The 15,994-nt window shown below is 33.2% G+C and overlaps 3 non-coding genes across 3 annotated transcripts; all 3 read left to right on the forward strand.

The window, feature by feature from the left end:
- The first annotated feature begins 2,980 nt into the window (after nt 1–2,980).
- LOC119561928 lies at nt 2,981–4,975 on the forward strand. The gene has a single exon (XR_005221536.1). It is a non-coding gene; the product is annotated as a small subunit ribosomal RNA (ribosomal RNA).
- Nucleotides 4,976–5,634: 659 nt separating this feature from the next.
- On the forward strand, nt 5,635–5,813 carry LOC119561910. Its single transcript, XR_005221519.1, has one exon. It is a non-coding gene; the product is annotated as a 5.8S ribosomal RNA (ribosomal RNA).
- Nucleotides 5,814–6,214: 401 nt separating this feature from the next.
- On the forward strand, nt 6,215–10,185 carry LOC119561949. The gene has a single exon (XR_005221556.1). It is a non-coding gene; the product is annotated as a large subunit ribosomal RNA (ribosomal RNA).
- The last annotated feature ends 5,809 nt before the right edge of the window (nt 10,186–15,994 follow it).

The following is a 15,994-nucleotide window of genomic DNA, read 5'->3' on the forward strand; positions in this document are numbered from 1 at the left end:
AAGTAAATATACATTGAAATGTGAATGCATTGTATGGATATGGCATATAAATGCCATATATATAGAAATAAATTGTATATCAATGATATAACAATTATAAACCTAGTGAGGGGCGGCACTAGTGAATGAATCGTATGGATATGGCTTATAGGTATAATACCTATAAGGCATAATAATGTATAATATAATAAATATACATTAAGATATGAATGGATTGTATAAATATGGCATAGAAATGCCATATACATAAGAATAAATGGTAGAATTTACCCATATATCACTGAAACACGATATATAAACCTAGTGATAGCTGGCACTAGTACTGTAAACAGGCACGCAATAGTGCGTGGGGTAAAAAACTACTATAGGGAGGTGGTCGTTGGCGGGCCCCTCCTCGTATTGGTCAAAACTTATGTTATGCATATGAATTTGTCAATACTATATAGAACGCCAAGCATATCCATATAAACTATGGATATGCATAGAAATCCATACAAAAGTAAAAAAAAATTATGTATAGAAAAATATACATATATTTATATAAGTGAATCGTATGGATATGGCTTATAGGTATAATACCTATAAGGCATAATAATGTATAACAAGTAAATATACATTGAAATGTGAATGCATTGTATGGATATGGCATATAAATGCCATATATATAGAAATAAATTGTATATCAATGATATAACAATTATAAACCTAGTGAGGGGCGGCACTAGTGAATGAATCGTATGGATATGGCTTATAGGTATAATACCTATAAGGCATAATAATGTATAATATAATAAATATACATTAAGATATGAATGGATTGTATAAATATGGCATAGAAATGCCATATACATAAGAATAAATGGTAGAATTTACCCATATATCACTGAAACACGATATATAAACCTAGTGATAGCTGGCACTAGTACTGTAAACAGGCACGCAATAGTGCGTGGGGTAAAAAACTACTATAGGGAGGTGGTCGTTGGCGGGCCCCTCCTCGTATTGGTCAAAACTTATGTTATGCATATGAATTTGTCAATACTATATAGAACGCCAAGCATATCCATATAAACTATGGATATGCATAGAAAACCATACAAAAGTAAAAAAAAATTATGTATAGAAAAATATACATATATTTATATAAGTGAATCGTATGGATATGGCTTATAGGTATAATACCTATAAGGCATAATAATGTATAACAAGTAAATATACATTGAAATGTGAATGCATTGTATGGATATGGCATATAAATGCCATATATATAGAAATAAATTGTATATCAATGATATAACAATTATAAACCTAGTGAGGGGCGGCACTAGTGAATGAATCGTATGGATATGGCTTATAGGTATAATACCTATAAGGCATAATAATGTATAATATAATAAATATACATTAAGATATGAATGGATTGTATAAATATGGCATAGAAATGCCATATACATAAGAATAAATGGTAGAATTTACCCATATATCACTGAAACATGATATATAAACCTAGTGATAGCTGGCACTAGTACTGTAAACAGGCACGCAGTAGTGCGTGGGGTAAAAAACTACTATAGGGAGGTGGTCGTTGGCGGGCCCCTCCTCGTATTGGTCAAAACTTATGTTATGCGTAAACATATGATTTTGTCAATACTATAAAGAAAACTTGTTTTGTACATACAAAACTAAATGAATTATATGGATATTGAAAAATAAATGGCATTATATCCATATAATGAAAATATACTTGTATTCTCTTATTATAAGAGAGAATACCGTATAGTTGGTTGGCAAAGACAATTGAAAATACCCGAATTGCAGATGATGGGTTCAAAAACTACTATAGGGTGGTGTAGCAAATAATATGAAGATGATATATCCATATAATGGATATACACTAGTATTCTCTTATTATAATAGAGAATACCATATAAATGGTTGGCAAAGACAATTGAAAATACCCGAATTGAAGTTGACGGGTTCAAAAACTATTATAGGGTGATGTAGCAAATAAAATAATGAAGATATATCCATATAATGGAATTATATGTGTATTCTCTTATTATATGAGAGAGTACCAAACGGTTGATTGGCAAAGACAATTGAAAATACCCGAATTAAAGATATTGGGTCCAAAAACTACTATAGGATGGTCAATGGGCCGGCCATCTACTATTGACGTGACAAAATACTGTCTGTCGGTAGAGAAGATATTAATCCGTCAAATTTGTTTCTTTATTCATTTATGAATATGAGACTTGGCTCCACGGTTAATATTTTAAGCCCAAAGATAATAATGTTGAAACAAAGGCCAAGGTTTCTATTATACATAGAATAACAAATTGTTTCCGAACTTTATCGTTAATCCAAATAAATAATTACAATTGAGGCAGGCTAATAATGATATATATTTTGTATTGATAATCTTGATATATATGTATATTGGTCTGCCATTATCACATACTGAGTTATGTGATAATTCCCTGCGGGGATAAATTAAAAGAGGTGTCCCTATATTAAAAGAAAATAATATATATATATATTATTTTTTCTAACGTACATATCATATATGCGCTCGGTTTTATATTATATATTACCAAAGAGTCTTATATGAATATATACAGATAAATTTTAAATTTATCATCAAAATACAAATGATTTAATTCAATATTTTATATTGGTTAAACAAAAATTGTACATGTGTGGATACAATAATGACGTATGTCGAACAAAAAAGATATTTTAGAATGAAATATGCAAATATAAAGAAAATTATTACGTATTACGAAAAAAAATATTGTGTTTTTAACATCAATAATTAAAAAACTTGTTATTATTAGTGGCGGAACAAGTATATATTGTGAAAACAACAAACGTATACGAATGCTATATAAAAATGGCCGTATTCGATAGAAAACAATCTATAAAATTTATATTGCTAATTTCTATTCAAAAATATGAATGAAATATGAATAAAAACATTATTCTGGTTGATCCTGCCAGTAGTTATATGCTTGTCTCAAAGATTAAGCCATGCATGTCTAAGTACACACGAATTAAAAGTGAAACCGCAAAAGGCTCATTATATCAGTTATGGTTCCTTAGATCGTTAACAGTTACTTGGATAACTGTGGTAATTCTAGAGCTAATACATGCAATTAAAACATGAACCTTATGGGACATGTGCTTTTATTAGGCTAAAACCAAGCGATCGCAAGATCGTTATATTGGTTGAACTCTAGATAACATGCAGATCGTATGGTCTTGTACCGACGACAGATCTTTCAAATGTCTGCCCTATCAACTTTTGATGGTAGTATCTAGGACTACCATGGTTGCAACGGGTAACGGGGAATCAGGGTTCGATTCCGGAGAGGGAGCCTGAGAAACGGCTACCACATCTAAGGAAGGCAGCAGGCGCGTAAATTACCCACTCCCAGCTCGGGGAGGTAGTGACGAAAAATAACAATACAGGACTCATATCCGAGGCCCTGTAATTGGAATGAGTACACTTTAAATCCTTTAACAAGGACCAATTGGAGGGCAAGTCTGGTGCCAGCAGCCGCGGTAATTCCAGCTCCAATAGCGTATATTAAAGTTGTTGCGGTTAAAACGTTCGTAGTTGAACTTGTGCTTCATACGGGTAGTACAACTTACAATTGTGGTTAGTACTATACCTTTATGTATGTAAGCGTATTACCGGTGGAGTTCTTACATGTGCTTAGATACTTGTATTTTTTCATATGTTCCTCCTATTTAAAAACCTGCATTAGTGCTCTTAAACGAGTGTTATTGTGGGCCGGTACAATTACTTTGAACAAATTAGAGTGCTTAAAGCAGGCTTCAAATGCCTGAATATTCTGTGCATGGGATAATGAAATAAGACCTCTGTTCTGCTTTCATTGGTTTTCAGATCAAGAGGTAATGATTAATAGAAGCAGTTTGGGGGCATTAGTATTACGACGCGAGAGGTGAAATTCTTGGACCGTCGTAAGACTAACTTAAGCGAAAGCATTTGCCAAAGATGTTTTCATTAATCAAGAACGAAAGTTAGAGGTTCGAAGGCGATCAGATACCGCCCTAGTTCTAACCATAAACGATGCCAGCTAGCAATTGGGTGTAGCTACTTTTATGGCTCTCTCAGTCGCTTCCCGGGAAACCAAAGCTTTTGGGCTCCGGGGGAAGTATGGTTGCAAAGCTGAAACTTAAAGGAATTGACGGAAGGGCACCACCAGGAGTGGAGCCTGCGGCTTAATTTGACTCAACACGGGAAAACTTACCAGGTCCGAACATAAGTGTGTAAGACAGATTGATAGCTCTTTCTCGAATCTATGGGTGGTGGTGCATGGCCGTTCTTAGTTCGTGGAGTGATTTGTCTGGTTAATTCCGATAACGAACGAGACTCAAATATATTAAATAGATATCTTCAGGATTATGGTGTTGAAGCTTATATAGCCTTCATTCATGGTGGCAGTAAAATGTTTATTGTGTTTGAATGTGTTTATATAAGTGGAGCCGTACCTGTTGGTTTGTCCCATTATAAGGACACTAGCTTCTTAAATGGACAAATTGCGTCTAGCAATAATGAGATTGAGCAATAACAGGTCTGTGATGCCCTTAGATGTCCTGGGCTGCACGCGCGCTACAATGAAAGTATCAACGTGTATTTCCTAGACCGAGAGGTCCGGGTAAACCGCTGAACCACTTTCATGCTTGGGATTGTGAACTGAAACTGTTCACATGAACTTGGAATTCCCAGTAAGTGTGAGTCATTAACTCGCATTGATTACGTCCCTGCCCTTTGTACACACCGCCCGTCGCTACTACCGATTGAATTATTTAGTGAGGTCTCCGGACGTGATCACTGTGACGCCTTGTGTGTTACGGTTGTTTCGCAAAAGTTGACCGAACTTGATTATTTAGAGGAAGTAAAAGTCGTAACAAGGTTTCCGTAGGTGAACCTGCGGAAGGATCATTATTGTTTAATATCCTTACCGTTAATAAAAAAATTTGTTTTTATTATAATAATATAATATATTATAGTAATACAAATAAAATATAAATTGCCAAAAATATGATCTTTTATAGATCAAATATAAAATTTCGAACAAGCAAATCGAAATAATAATTGTAATAATAAATATATTATTGCATTAAATAAGAGATAAATAAATAAGCAAAAGCAAACAAATAACAAATTCGAACAAGCAAATCGAAATTATTAAATTTATTTAATATTATTATTATATTGTATATTAAATGCAATTAATTAATAAAACACTGTGTGTATATGGACCATAATATACACGCGTTGCGATATGTATTGTTCATCTCAGTTATGCGCATACATTGGATAATGCAACAACCTAAAATGTACAATGTTGTACCTGATTATTACAGGTTAATGTTTTATATAAATTTCAATATATATCGCTAAAAAAAAGTATTAATACCGTAAATGCCATTTAAAAAATACTTGATATATTATTGGTTATATGAAACTAAGACATTTCGCAGCATTCGTTTTAGGTATAAAAATCAATTTATTGAAGGAATTGATATATGCCAGTAAAATGGTGTATTTTTAATTTCTTTCAATAAAAACATATATGACAAAATTACCAAACCAATATATAAAACTCTAAGCGGTGGATCACTCGGCTCATGGGTCGATGAAGAACGCAGCAAACTGTGCGTCATCGTGTGAACTGCAGGACACATGAACATCGACATTTTGAACGCATATCGCAGTCCATGCTGTTATGTACTTTAATTAATTTTATAGTGCTGCTTGGACTACATATGGTTGAGGGTTGTAAGACTATGCTAATTAAGTTGTTTATATAAATTTTATAATGAAATTTTATAAGCATATGGTATATTATTGGATAATAATAATTTAATTATTATATTATTCATAATATTAACAAATATATGAAAAACATTATCTCACATTAGTAAATAATTTGAATGTGAAAAACGAAGAGAAATATTTTCTTTTTCAATCAAATAATACTGAGAAATGTCTAGCATAAAAAATTTATCTAGAATTGTCTCTTATTAAAGATTAGTAAATAGAAAGCCGTTGACAATATTATTATTCTTCGTTGATTCGTTAGACCAAACAAATGCCATACAAATATATAAAATATATAACGAATTTAATAAAATGTTTTATCATTATATATAAAGAATTAATTGCAAAAAAAGTTATACACAACCTCAACTCATATGGGACTACCCCCTGAATTTAAGCATATTAATTAGGGGAGGAAAAGAAACTAACCAGGATTTTCTTAGTAGCGGCGAGCGAAAAGAAATCAGTTCAGCACTAAGTCACTTTGTCTATATGGCAAATGTGAGATGCAGTGTATGGAGCGTCAATATTCTAGTATGAGAAATTAACGATTTAAGTCCTTCTTAAATGAGGCCATTTACCCATAGAGGGTGCCAGGCCCGTATAACGTTAATGATTACTAGATGATGTTTCCAAAGAGTCGTGTTGCTTGATAGTGCAGCACTAAGTGGGTGGTAAACTCCATCTAAAACTAAATATAACCATGAGACCGATAGTAAACAAGTACCGTGAGGGAAAGTTGAAAAGAACTCTGAATAGAGAGTTAAACAGTACGTGAAACTGCTTAGAGGTTAAGCCCGATGAACCTGAATATCCGTTATGGAAAATTCATCATTAAAATTGTAATATTTAAACAATATTATGATAATAGTGTGCATTTTTTCCATATAAGGACATTGTAATCTATTAGCATACAAAATTTATCATAAAATATAACTTATAGTTTATTCAAATTAATTTGCTTGCATTTTAACACAGAATAAATGTTATTAATTTGATAAAGTGCTGATAGATTTATATGAATACAGTGCGTTAATTTTTCGGAATTATATAATGGCATAATTATCATTGATTTTTGTGTTTATTATATGCACTTGTATGATTAACAATGCGAAAGATTCAGGATACCTTCGGGACCCGTCTTGAAACACGGACCAAGGAGTCTAACATATGTGCAAGTTATTGGGATATAAACCTAATAGCGTAATTAACTTGACTAATAATGGGATTAGTTTTTTAACTATTTATAGCTAATTAACACAATCCCGGGGCGTTCTATATAGTTATGTATAATGATATTTATATTATTTATGCCTCTAACTGGAACGTACCTTGAGCATATATGCTGTGACCCGAAAGATGGTGAACTATACTTGATCAGGTTGAAGTCAGGGGAAACCCTGATGGAAGACCGAAACAGTTCTGACGTGCAAATCGATTGTCAGAATTGAGTATAGGGGCGAAAGACCAATCGAACCATCTAGTAGCTGGTTCCTTCCGAAGTTTCCCTCAGGATAGCTGGTGCATTTTAATGTTATATAAAATAATCTTATCTGGTAAAGCGAATGATTAGAGGCCTTAGGGTCGAAACGATCTTAACCTATTCTCAAACTTTAAATGGGTAAGAACCTTAACTTTCTTGATATGAAGTTCAAGGTTATGATATAATGTGCCCAGTGGGCCACTTTTGGTAAGCAGAACTGGCGCTGTGGGATGAACCAAACGTAATGTTACGGTGCCCAAATTAACAACTCATGCAGATACCATGAAAGGCGTTGGTTGCTTAAAACAGCAGGACGGTGATCATGGAAGTCGAAATCCGCTAAGGAGTGTGTAACAACTCACCTGCCGAAGCAACTAGCCCTTAAAATGGATGGCGCTTAAGTTGTATACCTATACATTACCGCTAAAGTAGATGATTTATATTACTTGTGATATAAATTTTGAAACTTTAGTGAGTAGGAAGGTACAATGGTATGCGTAGAAGTGTTTGGCGTAAGCCTGCATGGAGCTGCCATTGGTACAGATCTTGGTGGTAGTAGCAAATAATCGAATGAGACCTTGGAGGACTGAAGTGGAGAAGGGTTTCGTGTGAACAGTGGTTGATCACGAGTTAGTCGGTCCTAAGTTCAAGGCGAAAGCCGAAAATTTTCAAGTAAAACACAAATGCCATACAAATATAATTATATTATATAAATCAAGCTAATTAATATACTTGAATAATTTTGAACGAAAGGGAATACGGTTCCAATTCCGTAACCTGTTGAGTATCCGTTTGTTATTAAATATGGGCCTCGTGCTCATCCTGGCAACAGGAACGACCATAAAGAAGCCGTCGAGAGATATCGGAAGAGTTTTCTTTTCTGTTTTATAGCCGTACTACCATGGAAGTCTTTCGCAGAGAGATATGGTAGATGGGCTAGAAGAGCATGACATATACTGTTGTGTCGATATTTTCTCCTCGGACCTTGAAAATTTATGGTGGGGACACGCAAACTTCTCAACAGGCCGTACCAATATCCGCAGCTGGTCTCCAAGGTGAAGAGTCTCTAGTCGATAGAATAATGTAGGTAAGGGAAGTCGGCAAATTAGATCCGTAACTTCGGGATAAGGATTGGCTCTGAAGATTGAGATAGTCGGGCTTGATTGGGAAACAATAACATGGTTTATGTGCTCGTTCTGGGTAAATAGAGTGTCTGGCATTTATGTTGGTCACTTGTTCCCCGGATAGTTTAGTTACGTAGCCAATTGTGGAACTTTCTTGCTAAAATTTTTAAGAATACTAATTGGGTTAAACCAATTAGTTCTTATTAATTATAACGATTATCAATTAACAATCAATTCAGAACTGGCACGGACTTGGGGAATCCGACTGTCTAATTAAAACAAAGCATTGTGATGGCCCTAGCGGGTGTTGACACAATGTGATTTCTGCCCAGTGCTCTGAATGTCAAAGTGAAGAAATTCAAGTAAGCGCGGGTCAACGGCGGGAGTAACTATGACTCTCTTAAGGTAGCCAAATGCCTCGTCATCTAATTAGTGACGCGCATGAATGGATTAACGAGATTCCTACTGTCCCTATCTACTATCTAGCGAAACCACAGCCAAGGGAACGGGCTTGGAATAATTAGCGGGGAAAGAAGACCCTTTTGAGCTTGACTCTAATCTGGCAGTGTAAGGAGACATAAGAGGTGTAGAATAAGTGGGAGATATTAGACTTCGGTTTGGTATCGCCAATGAAATACCACTACTCTTATTGTTTCCTTACTTACTTGATTAAATGGAACGTGTATCATTTCCTAGCCATTATACGGATATATTTATTATATCTTATGGTATTGGGTTTTGATGCAAGCTTCTTGATCAAAGTATCACGAGTTTGTTATATAATCGCAAACAAATTCTTTAATAAAACGGTGCATTTATGTATTTTTGATTTGAAAATTTGGTATAACTCCAATTACTCAGGTATGATCCAATTCAAGGACATTGCCAGGTAGGGAGTTTGACTGGGGCGGTACATCTCTCAAATAATAACGGAGGTGTCCCAAGGCCAGCTCAGTGCGGACAGAAACCACACATAGAGCAAAAGGGCAAATGCTGACTTGATCTCGGTGTTCAGTACACACAGGGACAGCAAAAGCTCGGCCTATCGATCCTTTTGGTTTAAAGAGTTTTTAACAAGAGGTGTCAGAAAAGTTACCATAGGGATAACTGGCTTGTGGCGGCCAAGCGTTCATAGCGACGTCGCTTTTTGATCCTTCGATGTCGGCTCTTCCTATCATTGTGAAGCAAAATTCACCAAGCGTTGGATTGTTCACCCATGCAAGGGAACGTGAGCTGGGTTTAGACCGTCGTGAGACAGGTTAGTTTTACCCTACTAATGACAAAACGTTGTTGCGACAGCATTCCTGCGTAGTACGAGAGGAACCGCAGGTACGGACCAATGGCACAATACTTGTTCGAGCGAACAGTGGTATGACGCTACGTCCGTTGGATTATGCCTGAACGCCTCTAAGGTCGTATCCGTGCTGGACTGCAATGATAAATAAGGGGCAATTTGCATTGTATGGCTTCTAAACCATTTAAAGTTTATAATTTACTTTATAAACGACAATGGATGTGATGCCAATGTAATTTGTAACATAGTAAATTGGGAGGATCTTTGATCACCTGATGCCGCGCTAGTTACATATAAAAGCATTATTTAATACAATGACAAAGCCTAGAATCAATTGTAAACGACTTTTGTAACAGGCAAGGTGTTGTAAGTGGTTGAGCAGCTGCCATACTGCGATCCACTGAAGCTTATCCTTTGCTTGATGATTCGATAATAAAGATGTTGCAAGCGGGCATAATCATTATGCTTGCTTGCAGCATCGCACGCCACTTTGTTTGTGGTGTGTAAGGTAGGGAAGAAGAAATATAAAAGACCTAAATTGGAAACATCAATATATAAGTAAATATTGAACAAACAAAATGTATCGTCATCTTATTAGTGACGCGATGATAAAGTGGCAAACATATTCCATGTATAAATATTCCTATGGTATTAAAATTCAAGTAAAGAGGACATATATAAAAGTTTGTATATATGGTTCATTCAATGGTAGCAGCGGTTGGTTGGTTGGTGTCTGCTCCTCTTATTGTTCAAAACTTATGTTATGGTAGCAAGTCTATATCGTCATATTATTAGTGACGCGAAAAAGTAGTGGCAAAACATATTCCATGTATAAATAAATATTCCTATGGTATTGAAATTCAAGTAAAGAGGCCATTCAAGTAAAGAGGACTTATATAAATATAAGTATATATAATGGTAGCAGCGCGGTTGGTTGGTTGGTGTGTCTGCTCCTCTTATTGTTCAAAACTTATGTTATGGTAGCAAGACTGTATCGTCATATTATTAGTGACGCGAAAAAGTAGTGGCAAAACATATTCCATGTATAAATATTCCTATGGTATTGAAATTCAACTAAAGAGGACATATAAAATTACTATCAATGGTAGCAGTGGTTGGTTGGTTGGTGGTTGGTTGGCGGCTGCTCCTATTATTGTTCAAGACTTATGTTATGGTAGCAAGTCTGTATCGTCATATTAATTATTAGTGACGCGAAAAAGTAGTGGAAATCATATTCCATGTATAAATAGATTCCTATGGTAATGAAATTTTCAAGTAAAGAGAGGACCATTCAAGTAAGAGGACATATAAAAAGTAAGTATATGTTCCTCCAATGGTAGCAGTGGTTGGTTGGTTGGCGGCTGATCCTCTTATTGTTCAAAACTTATTTTATCAATATGAGTTTGGCAATACAATAAAGAAGACCAATCTAATCCATATAAAACTAAATGTATTATATGGATATGCTTAGGAAACCCATATATTCATAAAAAAAAATTATGTATAGAAAATTATACATATATCTTTTATATAAATGAATCGTATGGATATCGCCTTATGGTAGGTATAATAACTTTTTAAGGCATAATAATGTATAATATAGAAAATATACATTGAAATATAAATGCATTTTTATAGATATGGCGGCATATAAGTGCCATATACACAAGAATAAATAATAGAATTTACCAATATATAATTAAAATGAGATATATAAACCTAGTGAGGGGCTGCACTAGTATATGAATCGTATGGATATGGCTTATAGGTATAATACCTATAAGGCATAATAATGTATAATATAATAAATATAAATTAAGATATGAATGAATTATATAAATATGGCATAGAAATGCCATATACATACATAAGAATAAATGGTAGAATTTACCCATATATCACTGAAACACGATATATAAACCTAATGATAGCTGGCACTAGTACTGTAAACATGCACGCAATAGTGCGTGGGGTAAAAAACTACTATAGGGAGGTGGTCGTTGGCGGGCCCCTCCTCGTATTGGTCAAAACTTATGTTATGCATATGAATTTGTCAATACTATATAGAACGCCAAGCATATCCATATAAACTATGGATATGCATAGAAATCCATACAAAAGTAAAAAAAAATTATGTATAGAAAAATATACATATATTTATATAAGTGAATCGTATGGATATGGCTTATAGGTATAATACCTATAAGGCATAATAATGTATAACAAGTAAATATACATTGAAATGTGAATGCATTGTATGGATATGGCATATAAATGCCATATATATAGAAATAAATTGTATATCAATGATATAACAATTATAAACCTAGTGAGGGGCGGCACTAGTGAATGAATCGTATGGATATGGCTTATAGGTATAATACCTATAAGGCATAATAATGTATAATATAATAAATATACATTAAGATATGAATGGATTGTATAAATATGGCATAGAAATGCCATATACATAAGAATAAATGGTAGAATTTACCCATATATCACTGAAACACGATATATAAACCTAGTGATAGCTGGCACTAGTACTGTAAACAGGCACGCAATAGTGCGTGGGGTAAAAAACTACTATAGGGAGGTGGTCGTTGGCGGGCCCCTCCTCGTATTGGTCAAAACTTATGTTATGCATATGAATTTGTCAATACTATATAGAACGCCAAGCATATCCATATAAACTATGGATATGCATAGAAATCCATACAAAAGTAAAAAAAAATTATGTATAGAAAAATATACATATATTTATATAAGTGAATCGTATGGATATGGCTTATAGGTATAATACCTATAAGGCATAATAATGTATAACAAGTAAATATACATTGAAATGTGAATGCATTGTATGGATATGGCATATAAATGCCATATATATAGAAATAAATTGTATATCAATGATATAACAATTATAAACCTAGTGAGGGGCGGCACTAGTGAATGAATCGTATGGATATGGCTTATAGGTATAATACCTATAAGGCATAATAATGTATAATATAATAAATATACATTAAGATATGAATGGATTGTATAAATATGGCATAGAAATGCCATATACATAAGAATAAATGGTAGAATTTACCCATATATCACTGAAACACGATATATAAACCTAGTGATAGCTGGCACTAGTACTGTAAACAGGCACGCAATAGTGCGTGGGGTAAAAAACTACTATAGGGAGGTGGTCGTTGGCGGGCCCCTCCTCGTATTGGTCAAAACTTATGTTATGCATATGAATTTGTCAATACTATATAGAACGCCAAGCATATCCATATAAACTATGGATATGCATAGAAAACCATACAAAAGTAAAAAAAAATTATGTATAGAAAAATATACATATATTTATATAAGTGAATCGTATGGATATGGCTTATAGGTATAATACCTATAAGGCATAATAATGTATAACAAGTAAATATACATTGAAATGTGAATGCATTGTATGGATATGGCATATAAATGCCATATATATAGAAATAAATTGTATATCAATGATATAACAATTATAAACCTAGTGAGGGGCGGCACTAGTGAATGAATCGTATGGATATGGCTTATAGGTATAATACCTATAAGGCATAATAATGTATAATATAATAAATATACATTAAGATATGAATGGATTGTATAAATATGGCATAGAAATGCCATATACATAAGAATAAATGGTAGAATTTACCCATATATCACTGAAACACGATATATAAACCTAGTGATAGCTGGCACTAGTACTGTAAACAGGCACGCAATAGTGCGTGGGGTAAAAAACTACTATAGGGAGGTGGTCGTTGGCGGGCCCCTCCTCGTATTGGTCAAAACTTATGTTATGCATATGAATTTGTCAATACTATATAGAACGCCAAGCATATCCATATAAACTATGGATATGCATAGAAATCCATACAAAAGTAAAAAAAAATTATGTATAGAAAAATATACATATATTTATATAAGTGAATCGTATGGATATGGCTTATAGGTATAATACCTATAAGGCATAATAATGTATAACAAGTAAATATACATTGAAATGTGAATGCATTGTATGGATATGGCATATAAATGCCATATATATAGAAATAAATTGTATATCAATGATATAACAATTATAAACCTAGTGAGGGGCGGCACTAGTGAATGAATCGTATGGATATGGCTTATAGGTATAATACCTATAAGGCATAATAATGTATAATATAATAAATATACATTAAGATATGAATGGATTGTATAAATATGGCATAGAAATGCCATATACATAAGAATAAATGGTAGAATTTACCCATATATCACTGAAACACGATATATAAACCTAGTGATAGCTGGCACTAGTACTGTAAACAGGCACGCAATAGTGCGTGGGGTAAAAAACTACTATAGGGAGGTGGTCGTTGGCGGGCCCCTCCTCGTATTGGTCAAAACTTATGTTATGCATATGAATTTGTCAATACTATATAGAACGCCAAGCATATCCATATAAACTATGGATATGCATAGAAAACCATACAAAAGTAAAAAAAAATTATGTATAGAAAAATATACATATATTTATATAAGTGAATCGTATGGATATGGCTTATAGGTATAATACCTATAAGGCATAATAATGTATAACAAGTAAATATACATTGAAATGTGAATGCATTGTATGGATATGGCATATAAATGCCATATATATAGAAATAAATTGTATATCAATGATATAACAATTATAAACCTAGTGAGGGGCGGCACTAGTGAATGAATCGTATGGATATGGCTTATAGGTATAATACCTATAAGGCATAATAATGTATAATATAATAAATATACATTAAGATATGAATGGATTGTATAAATATGGCATAGAAATGCCATATACATAAGAATAAATGGTAGAATTTACCCATATATCACTGAAACATGATATATAAACCTAGTGATAGCTGGCACTAGTACTGTAAACAGGCACGCAGTAGTGCGTGGGGTAAAAAACTACTATAGGGAGGTGGTCGTTGGCGGGCCCCTCCTCGTATTGGTCAAAACTTATGTTATGCGTAAACATATGATTTTGTCAATACTATAAAGAAAACTTGTTTTGTACATACAAAACTAAATGAATTATATGGATATTGAAAAATAAATGGCATTATATCCATATAATGAAAATATACTTGTATTCTCTTATTATAAGAGAGAATACCGTATAGTTGGTTGGCAAAGACAATTGAAAATACCCGAATTGCAGATGATGGGTTCAAAAACTACTATAGGGTGGTGTAGCAAATAATATGAAGATGATATATCCATATAATGGATATACACTAGTATTCTCTTATTATAATAGAGAATACCATATAAATGGTTGGCAAAGACAATTGAAAATACCCGAATTGAAGTTGACGGGTTCAAAAACTATTATAGGGTGATGTAGCAAATAAAATAATGAAGATATATCCATATAATGGAATTATATGTGTATTCTCTTATTATATGAGAGAGTACCAAACGGTTGATTGGCAAAGACAATTGAAAATACCCGAATTAAAGATATTGGGTCCAAAAACTACTATAGGATGGTCAATGGGCCGGCCATCTACTATTGACGTGACAAAATACTGTCTGTCGGTAGAGAAGATATTAATCCGTCAAATTTGTTTCTTTATTCATTTATGAATATGAGACTTGGCTCCACGGTTAATATTTTAAGCCCAAAGATAATAATGTTGAAACAAAGGCCAAGGTTTCTATTATACATAGAATAACAAATTGTTTCCGAACTTTATCGTTAATCCAAATAAATAATTACAATTGAGGCAGGCTAATAATGATATATATTTTGTATTGATAATCTTGATATATATGTATATTGGTCTGCCATTATCACATACTGAGTTATGTGATAATTCCCTGCGGGGATAAATTAAAAGAGGTGTCCCTATATTAAAAGAAAATAATATATATATATATTATTTTTTCTAACGTACATATCATATATGCGCTCGGTTTTATATTATATATTACCAAAGAGTCTTATATGAATATATACAGATAAATTTTAAATTTATCATCAAAATACAAATGATTTAATTCAATATTTTATATTGGTTAAACAAAAATTGTACATGTGTGGATACAATAATGACGTATGTCGAACAAAAAAGATATTTTAGAATGAAATATGCAAATATAAAGAAAATTATTACGTATTACGAAAAAAAATATTGTGTTTTTAACAT

This window comes from Drosophila subpulchrella, unplaced genomic scaffold (genome assembly GCF_014743375.2).
Source record: "Drosophila subpulchrella strain 33 F10 #4 breed RU33 unplaced genomic scaffold, RU_Dsub_v1.1 Primary Assembly Seq387, whole genome shotgun sequence".
Classification (NCBI taxonomy): Eukaryota; Metazoa; Arthropoda; class Insecta; order Diptera; family Drosophilidae; genus Drosophila; species Drosophila subpulchrella.